Raw genomic sequence first — 9,345 nt, forward strand, 5'->3', positions numbered from 1 at the left:
ACAAGGTTTTGCAAGGTTAAATGTTGAAAACTATCTTTAGTTGAAAACTAATATTTAGTTTCAAAAATAAAGTTTTGAAAGTAAAAATCTATTATTAAAAAAAAAAAAGAAATTAACTCAGAAAATACATAGACAATACTGAAGCTGACACTTGAGTACTTTGGCCACATAAAGAGAAGACAGAATCTGATGTTAAGAAGGCAAAATGAAAAGAGGATAACAGAGGATAAGATGGATAGATAGTGTCATAGAAGCAAGAAACATAAGCTTGGACAGTCTTTAGGAGATAGGGGAGGACAGAAGGGCCTGATATTCTTTGTATGATTCATGGAGTCATAAAAAGGCAAGCACAATTAAATGACTGAAGAGCAAAATAATATAAAAATAAAAATTAGAAAGATTTAATAACTGATTGGATGTATATGATGGAGATTGATCAAATTGGTAAGGTGAATTACTGGGAGAGTGATGGTACCATCCATAGTAATAAGGATGTTTGGAAGAGGAGTGTGTGTGTGTGTGTGTGTGTGTGTGCTAGAGAAAGAGAGAGAGAGAGAGAGAGAGAGAGAGAGAGAGAGAGAGAGATGAAGGTCAAAATCCAATTCATGCCTGTTCATTCTTTGAAAGTAACTAGTTCTATTGAAAATAAAAATGTAGAGAGGTTAGTTTTTATTTCTAGCCACTACAATGGAGATCAGAGCCTGATACCTTGCCAAAGTCATGAGGGAGTTAGGGAAGTGGTATGAGGGAGTGTTCCAGTACTGTGCCTGTGCTTCGTGTCTGGGTCATAGTTACGTCTAAGATCAGGCAAGCCATGGGTAGTCAGCAACAGAAGTGGATGGATCACTGATTGGTAATGAATAAAAATGATGGTGCAAGTATATTGGAGAAAACCTCATGATTGGCTATTGAGGAAAGAATGGTATGCTACCTAGATGCTTGTATTTTAATGAATTATTGAGGTTATATCACAGTCTCCTGAGAAGGAACCCCTACTTTGGATAGCACTGCTATAGTCCTCAATTTCTCCATTTGCAAAATGAGGAAGCAAGGCTCCATAATCTCTAAGGTCTGTCATGTAGCTGTAGATTTGTATGAATCCTTCATTTTGTAGAAAAGTAAACAGATCCAGAGAAGAGATGTGACTTGGTATAGATTATACAATTAATGAACAGCACTACCGGGATTCAAAGCAAGTTCTCTAGCTTTTAATCCAAAACTCTTCCTAGAACATAGCATTTCCAAGTTGTGCCTTTATGGTCACAATGAAGCAGAAATTTGAGGCAATTTCTTGGCTTGTTAACTGGTTCTCTTTCACTGTAGAGATTTCATCTTATATGAGATATACAAACCAGCAGCCAAATTCCACCCACATCAATATTAACTTTCAGTGCTGGTCCCAGGGTGGTACAAGATCTGTCTGAACTTCTCTAGGCCTAGTTTCCACCTAGAGATTCTATACTCATTTTATCTGTTGCTGTCAGTGAAAATGAGGAGATTGCATGAGTGAGTAAGAGTAAAGGAGCTTGGGAAACCACACTGCAATACTGTGAGATCAAGTTTCCAGATGAGGCTGAGGAGGAATCACCTGCTTGAAAGGGAGGAAAGATAAGAGTAGCACTTAAAACAAGTTTATTTAAGTGAAATGATCAGGCTTCTCCTATTTTATCTTTAACTTGTGGAAAAGTTTTATGTTTCTTCAGATGACAGTACCATTAGGTAAAGGACACCAAAACTCATTTATGCTCAGGCAGAAGAGTGTGTTACATGCCAAAAGGAATCTGCCACCTCAGAATATCTTACAAGAGATGGTTTTCTTTTTTGCTTATTACCTAGCATAGTGCCTGGCACATAGTAGGTATTTAGTAAATGTTTTCTGATTGACTCGTAAAAAGAGATTATGTTTGGCAGATTAAAACGAATGTGTAACATCATTATTCATTTTAGAATTTTCTTATCATTAGGCTATGTGGGTGGGATGGAATGGAAGAGAAGAATTTGCTAATCCTAAGGAAAAGAAAAGGGTTTGAATTGAAGATCCTACACTTGCCAGCTCCATGTGACCACAAACAAAAGACAATCTTCTTGGGCCTAGGTTTCTTTAATTATAAGGTGGGGGAGAGGGTGAAAAAATAGTTGTATTACCTGCTTCATAGAGTAATTGAACAAAATGGATTGGTAAACCTTAATGTGATACAAAAATGTGATTTTAAAAGAGAAATATTTAAATGTGAATGTAATTTATGTAATAATATAGATAGCTATAACTAATAATATTTACTATATAACAGAAAACTAAAAGTATTGATAGCTAACATTTATATAGTGTTTTAAGGTTTTCAAAATCCTTTATAAATATCTCATTTCAAAGTCACAACAAACCTAGGAGGTAGATTTTTTTTTTATCCCCATTTTACAAATAAAGAAACTGAGACAGAGGTTAAGTGATTTATCCAGAATCACATAATATGTATGGTCACATTTGAACTCAGATCTTCCTGATTCCTGGCTCAGTACTCTATGCATTGTACCATTTGGCTACCTGATTCCTGTGCTTTCCTTTAATTTTTTTTTCTATCCATTTCACTGGTTTAGTACATGGCATATATAGGCCCCAAAATATGTATAACTTTTTCTTTTAAAAATGGTATTTTATCGTTTTCCAATATTCACCTTTATAAGACTTTGAGTCCCAAAGTTTTCACTGTCTTTCTTTTTCCTCTTCCCTCCAAGAAAACAAGCAATTTAATATAGGCTATACATGTATAATAATGTTAAGCATATTTCATATGCACATTATATATATATATATATATGTATATATAATTTTTCTATGGACTAAGAGCCAATAGAAGTTACTTATTGGGAGGATACCAACTTCCCTTGTTTTGGGATCCAAATCAGAAATCAGGGGAAAATCTTTTCATTGGTTGACACAGAAGACAAACATTTGTAAGCATTCTGGTCAAAATATATAACTGATTTATTGGACATTCATTAAAAAAAATGGCTCTAAATCCAAATGATCCTAGAAGAAGGTCTGACAAAGTAACAACTCCCTCCCAATTGTGGAGGTTATGCTATAGTGGCCCTCTTTCTAATTGCTCCACCAGAATTTCTGAGGTATTCCAGGGATGCCACCATGAGGCAATTGGATTGCCTAGATCTTTTCTGTTTTACCTCCAGATGAAGGTAAATGAAATTACAGGTCAATGTTCCTGTGCTCGTTTTTACTTTCTCTAACTTGCTGCTCTTTGATGGTATTTTATATTTCTTTTTCACACTGTTTTTTCTTTCTTTCTCTGACAGATCTTGTTGGTCTAGTCACAATCCCACTATACCACATAGTCAGACACACTAATGATCCTTTGGAATTCCATAAAAGGTCCTTTTCTATTTAGAATTCATTTTCATTGCTGAGGTGAATGACTGTGGGGGAGGGGGAGCAGAAGCAATGGTCTCTGATTTTGACTTCCTACTCATTTGGAATGACCCATGTTTCAGGTAACCATTACTTCCCTAAAATATCCTGCCCCCAAAACTTCAGGAATGGCTGTCACATGGATTATTCCTTAATTTGCTTTCATGAACCCCTGAAGACATAGAACAAAAGATTTAGAGATTACTTAATCAATCATCTCAATTTATTGTTAATTTTTATCTTGGTTTTCCAAAATTTCAAATAAAAGAGGTGACACTTAAACCAAGTGTAAATAGCTCCAAATTTAGTGTTTTTGCCAACATATCATAAGAGGTCATATAGTATAAATTAAGATCCCCAAAACAAAGAAGTCTACAATTAGATTTAGAATTAGATTAGATAAGAATTAGAAATTGGCTTAGTTAAGACATCCCTGAATGCAGAGATAAAGAACCTAGGTTTGGATCAAACTTTGAGATTTACTACATCTTTATTTATTTTCTCTGTGCTTCTCCAGACTTGTCCCAGCAGTTCTGTTCCTGAAGGTTTCTTCTCTCATCAATGAGTTCTCCCAGTAATCTCCATTTTTGAGGAAGGGTCATCCTTCATTCTCCTGACTTCATCACCATAATGCTGCAAGTTTACCTATTTCCTTGCTCTTCTGTTTTTTTGCCACCCTTTTGAGTGTAATACAAGACTTTTTACAAAGGAATATTAACTTCCAAAGGTATAGTAACAAATACACATTTCCAAATTCCCAAAATATTGGAGATAATCTTTTTCTTCTGTACCAACTCAATCTCTGAGAATGGGAGATTAGTTTCATAGTTCATTTTAGCACATGTAAAGCACAGTCTCAGTTTCAAGTCCAAAACTATCTTTGTAAAGTTTCTCTTCTTATTCTTTCCAAACTAATTTTGCATTCTCAAAATAAACTCTAGTCATCCCACAATTTCCTAATATCAATGCATCATTACTGTTCCTTTTTCACTTTCTTCCCTTTACAATCTTGACCATATCATTAACTTTTGAATCCCTTGCCCTACTTTGCTATGACTGGTAATGTCTTGCCAAATCTCAATTCTAGGTTATCCTACCAGTTTTTTTATATTGCTGAATACTAAAGGAAACATTCAACCTTTCTGAATATCCTCTACTAATATTTTTTTTTTTTAGTTTCAAATAGGACCTAAATGCTATAATATACCACTCTGTTTTTCTCTCCTTTTTGACTCTACTTCAATCCCCACAATGGCCATTCTACATTACATTTCTCCCCCTAATGCCTCCTATATACCTCCTTTTTCCTTCTTAGAGAATCTAGGCCATGTCACAACAACTCTTTCCCCTCCTCAGCACTTCAAAATCTCTTTACTTTGCTCCTTATTCTCTTTACCCTTGATGAAGAAGTGACTCTTCTTCTCACAAAGGCTGATCCCCCACACTTGGGTCAATGTTTCATCCTCTTCCACTCCTTCCCAGAAATTGAATCTTTGATCATTTCTTCTTTCATCTTTATTCACTTCTCATTTGATCTTTTCTCTTCTGCCTATGAATATGCCCAAGTTTATCTTGTCCTTAAAAACTTTCACTTGACTGGTCTATCCTCTCAAGCTTCTCTTGACTATTTATTTTCCCTTTTATAGTTGACCTTCTCCTTGCTTCCATTTTCTCATCTTTCACTGACTTCTCAACCTTTTGTAATCAGACTTCCAAACTTACCTCTATACTGAATTTGTTCTCCACAAAATTACTAATAATTTCTTAGTTGCCAAATCTGATTTTTTTCTGTTTCATCCTTGTGCAAATTTTGACAGTGCTGATATAGCTTTTTCTGCTGGCTCTTCTCCTACCTTTCAATTCACTGTTCCTTATAGTACACTATTGAGTCATCATCCAGATCCCTTTATTTAACCATAGATATCCCTCAGGGTTACAGGGCCATTTTCAATAATATAAGCTCTTTCTTTGTGAACAAAGTTTTGCAGATTCAATTATACTTTATATCCAGTTATTTATCTAGCTCTAATCTGTCTTCTGGACTCCATATTCGGATTTCCAACTGCCTGCTAACTTGACATTTCATTGACATCTCAAACTCATTGTGTTCAAAATGAAACTCAGTGTCTAAGCCCATCCTAAAACCAGAGTTTCTTTTTTTTTTCTTTTAGGGCACCACTAACCTTTCATTCATTCAAATTCAAAATCTTGAAGTTGTACTCTACTAACTAATCTTCCTTTACTCCACCCCATCCTTCATATTCATGTTACCAAAAGTTCTCAGTGTTTATATCCTTCACAATTGGTGCTTTGTTTTCACTCCTGCATTTACCATCTCAATTCAAGCTTTCCTGATTTCTAACCTGAGCTATTTAAATAGCCTCTGAATTGAATTATCTACTTTTAGTCTCTTTCCTCTCTAATCCATTCTCAAAATAGTCTTTTAAAAGTACAAATGTAACTGTTATTGATTCTCCATAAACTTCAAGTGATTTTCTATTCCTCCAGAATTAAATAAAAAACTCTGTGTCATATTTGTCTTATTCGTGTACTCTATATTCTAGTCAAACTGGCCTACTCACTGTTTCCAAAACACGGGGCTCTACTTTTCACATATCTTCTTTTGTATATATGATAAGGTACTCACTCCTCATCTCTTCTTCTTAAAATCTTTAGTCTTTTTCATGGTTTATCACGAGGGACATTATAAACAGAAAATGTTTCCTTATTCCTTTATTTTTTTTTCCTTCTTTATCAGATTGTATTTTTTAAACGTATTTTTCAGGTAAATACATTATAAGCTTATTGAAAACAAAGACTGTTTTTCTTTTATATCATCAACCTCTAGCATAAGTTCTTACACATAAGTTCTTAATAAATTCTTAAATTGAATTATTACTGTTGTCCATTTTATCAGTGACTTCCAATGTTTAGAATGTATACTCCCACAGGGTAGATGAGATAATGCATTAGGGCAAGCAAAGACAAGGGGAGTGGTACAGCTGTTTAGCACTATAGCAGCCACCACCTGCTTTTGCTGCTCTTTTCCCTGTCCACTTTCAGTGCAGGCTGGAATGGATGGTCAGCTACATACTCCTCCCCAGGCAGATGGGAAGGCAGCTGTTGCTGCCAGGGGACTTTGGGCTCAAGAAACTAAGCACAGAACTCTCTTGGATCTGCAACTCTATTCTCAAGTTCTCCCTCCCCTCTACCAGGAAAAAAAAAACAAAAAACTAACAGCTTGGAAATAAATAAAGAAGGTCACTCAAGACTGCAAATGTTTCCTTCTAATTACCTGGAATATTCTTTCAAGTCTGAGTGTGACCTATCTGCCTGAGCACAATGTCTTCCACATCAGGAAAGATGGAAATTTACTGGACAGATTTTTAACAAAAATCTTTGCATATTTATGGGTGGGGTTGAAAAATGAGTATCACAATGCAGCAAATACAGCCAATGATATAGTTCTTCTGTTTGGCTTTGTGTGAAGTATCTTTTTCAGCTATGATAGTTTTTAAATCTAAATATCAAAATAAACAGATGTTTAGAATTAAGCTTTTAAACTGCTATATCATTAAGTTTTAAGCCAAGATTTTTTAAATGAAGAATAATGAATATCAAATTGCTCTCACTTATAAATTTAGTGAGTTTTTAAAATATTAAATTTTATTAAAATATAATTTATTTCATTTTTATCTCATACTAAGATTCTTATTTTATGTTATATATATTGCATAATATATATTTGCATATATATTAATATAGTAGTGCATGCTACTAACATAGTATATACATTATTGAAAAATAGGGACAAGCTATTGTTTGGTCATTTCCATCATAGCTAGTTCTTTATGATCATATTTGGGATTTTCTTAGCTAAGATATTGGTGTGGTTTACATTTCTTTCTCCAACTCATTTTATAGAACAGGAACTGAAGCAAAAAGGTTTGTGACTTGGCCAGGATCACACAGTAAGAAAGTATCTGAGGCCAGGTTTTTGTGAAACCTGCTAAGTATACCTTTGCCATAAGAGGTACTCCTTGACTGAAAAGCCCTTGCTTGGGAATATTCATTTCTTAAGAAAACCTATCCATAAGCTTACTTTATTTCCATCTTTCTATTGGGATACAATATGCCCTCCACAAACCCTTATCAACTTGCCATTATATTTGTTTTTTTTTTTTCTTATTAGAATACATGCTCCTTGAAGAGTAGAAACTATCTAATTTGTTTTGTATTCTGAGCATTTAGTGGTTCTGGCAGAATGGCACAATGGAAAGACCATTAACTTTGAAATAAGAGGTCCTGGGTTCAAATACTGCCTCAGAGGTCTCTAATTTGTATAATTATAGGTTTATGTCATTTTGCTTTCAGGGGCTTCAGATTGTTTAGCCATAAAATGGTATTGTGGTCTAGATGAACTCTGAGATCCTTTCTATTATTGTATCTTTCAGTTAAAAATGGCAGATCAAGGTCTTCCGACTCCTGCAGAGTGAGATTTTACCAACATTTTGTACTAATAATTCACTCAGCATTCTGTACTTGTCAGGAACACTATTCTCGATTGTGCATGTAAGCAGTCTTTTACTTTCTCCACCTGTTTATGTCTAGAACATGAAGAAATTAGAACAAGATTGAGTGAGGGTGTAAATCTTGAAGCTTTTAAAATATTTAGTAATTACTTCTGCAAGTTCAAAGTCACTATCCTATTGATTGCCCTACTTATCCAATCTCTCAAAGAAAGGGAGTGGTTAGCGTTATCTGGCTTCTAAGCCATAAGGCTCTCACACTAATCATTTCTCTCTTTCCTTGTGCATGTTCAGCAACATGGGCTTAATACTTTTCCACTACTCTTTTCTTCCAGGTAGAGAAATTTAACTTTCCCCAGCTGAAAACAGTAAGATTTTTTGGGAGACATAATATGCAAGTTTATCTGGGATTTGCTATCATTAACTAGGAGATTCTTTCCTTCTATCTCTTCCCCTAAATTCAGCAGAAAGCCCTCCACAAATTATTAGAATTAACCCTACGCCTTGGAGTATATAAGTATTAGAGTATATAAGCAGTTCCACCTATCACAACTTAGTCCAACCTTTTAGTTCCTTGAGCCTTATTAATATCTCAGGCAGCAGTGTGCTGGAGTTAGCTCCTATGGGCTCTAGAAATGAATGTAAATTTATAAATTTATTTTAAATTTATTTAAATAAATAAATTTATTTATTTTTTATTTAGCCCTTATTTAAGGGCTTGTACTTTAAAAAATCACCCAGTGCTACATAGCAGGGCTTAGTTTACTGTTTTATTGATTGTTTAGCAATAAGAAAGAGACAGAGAAAATGTTAATTCAGATTATACTTAAAAGTATGCCATGTGTATACCTCACTATTTTCCCCCACTCCTCCAAAGTTGATTCTTAAATATTCACTAGCACCCTCTGGGCCAGAGTCTATAAAAGATAAATTTCAAACTTTTAAAAATACATCTTTTGACTACCCTAAAACAGATCTTTCATTTGGAGTGTGGTTATAGCACTAACTGCTCTTGAAAAAGTTTCATCTGATCTCATGTTTTTGATTGAACACATAAATGACAGTAGGTCATAGATGCTATTGCTGTATTTTTACTACTATGGAGATTTTAAAAATTATGTTGTTACTGGAGAAAGAAGCCTTCCCATGGCAAAAGAGTAAGGGGGTCAGGGTCCACATCTTCATTTATTAAGTAAACATAGGATACAAAATCCCAGGATTTAGAGATAGGTAGTTTACCAGGCTTCACATCACTTCTCATTCAAAGGTGGGGAAAAAAAAGAATGATTTGCTGTCACAAGTCAAATATTATATACACATTTGAAAAGAAGAATTAAAAGATAAATTAAATGTGGGAGCATGGTATCATAACATAACTAGAGGTAGGTTCAATTG

This window comes from Sarcophilus harrisii, chromosome 1 (assembly GCF_902635505.1).
Source record: "Sarcophilus harrisii chromosome 1, mSarHar1.11, whole genome shotgun sequence".
In the NCBI taxonomy this organism is placed as follows: Eukaryota; Metazoa; Chordata; class Mammalia; order Dasyuromorphia; family Dasyuridae; genus Sarcophilus; species Sarcophilus harrisii.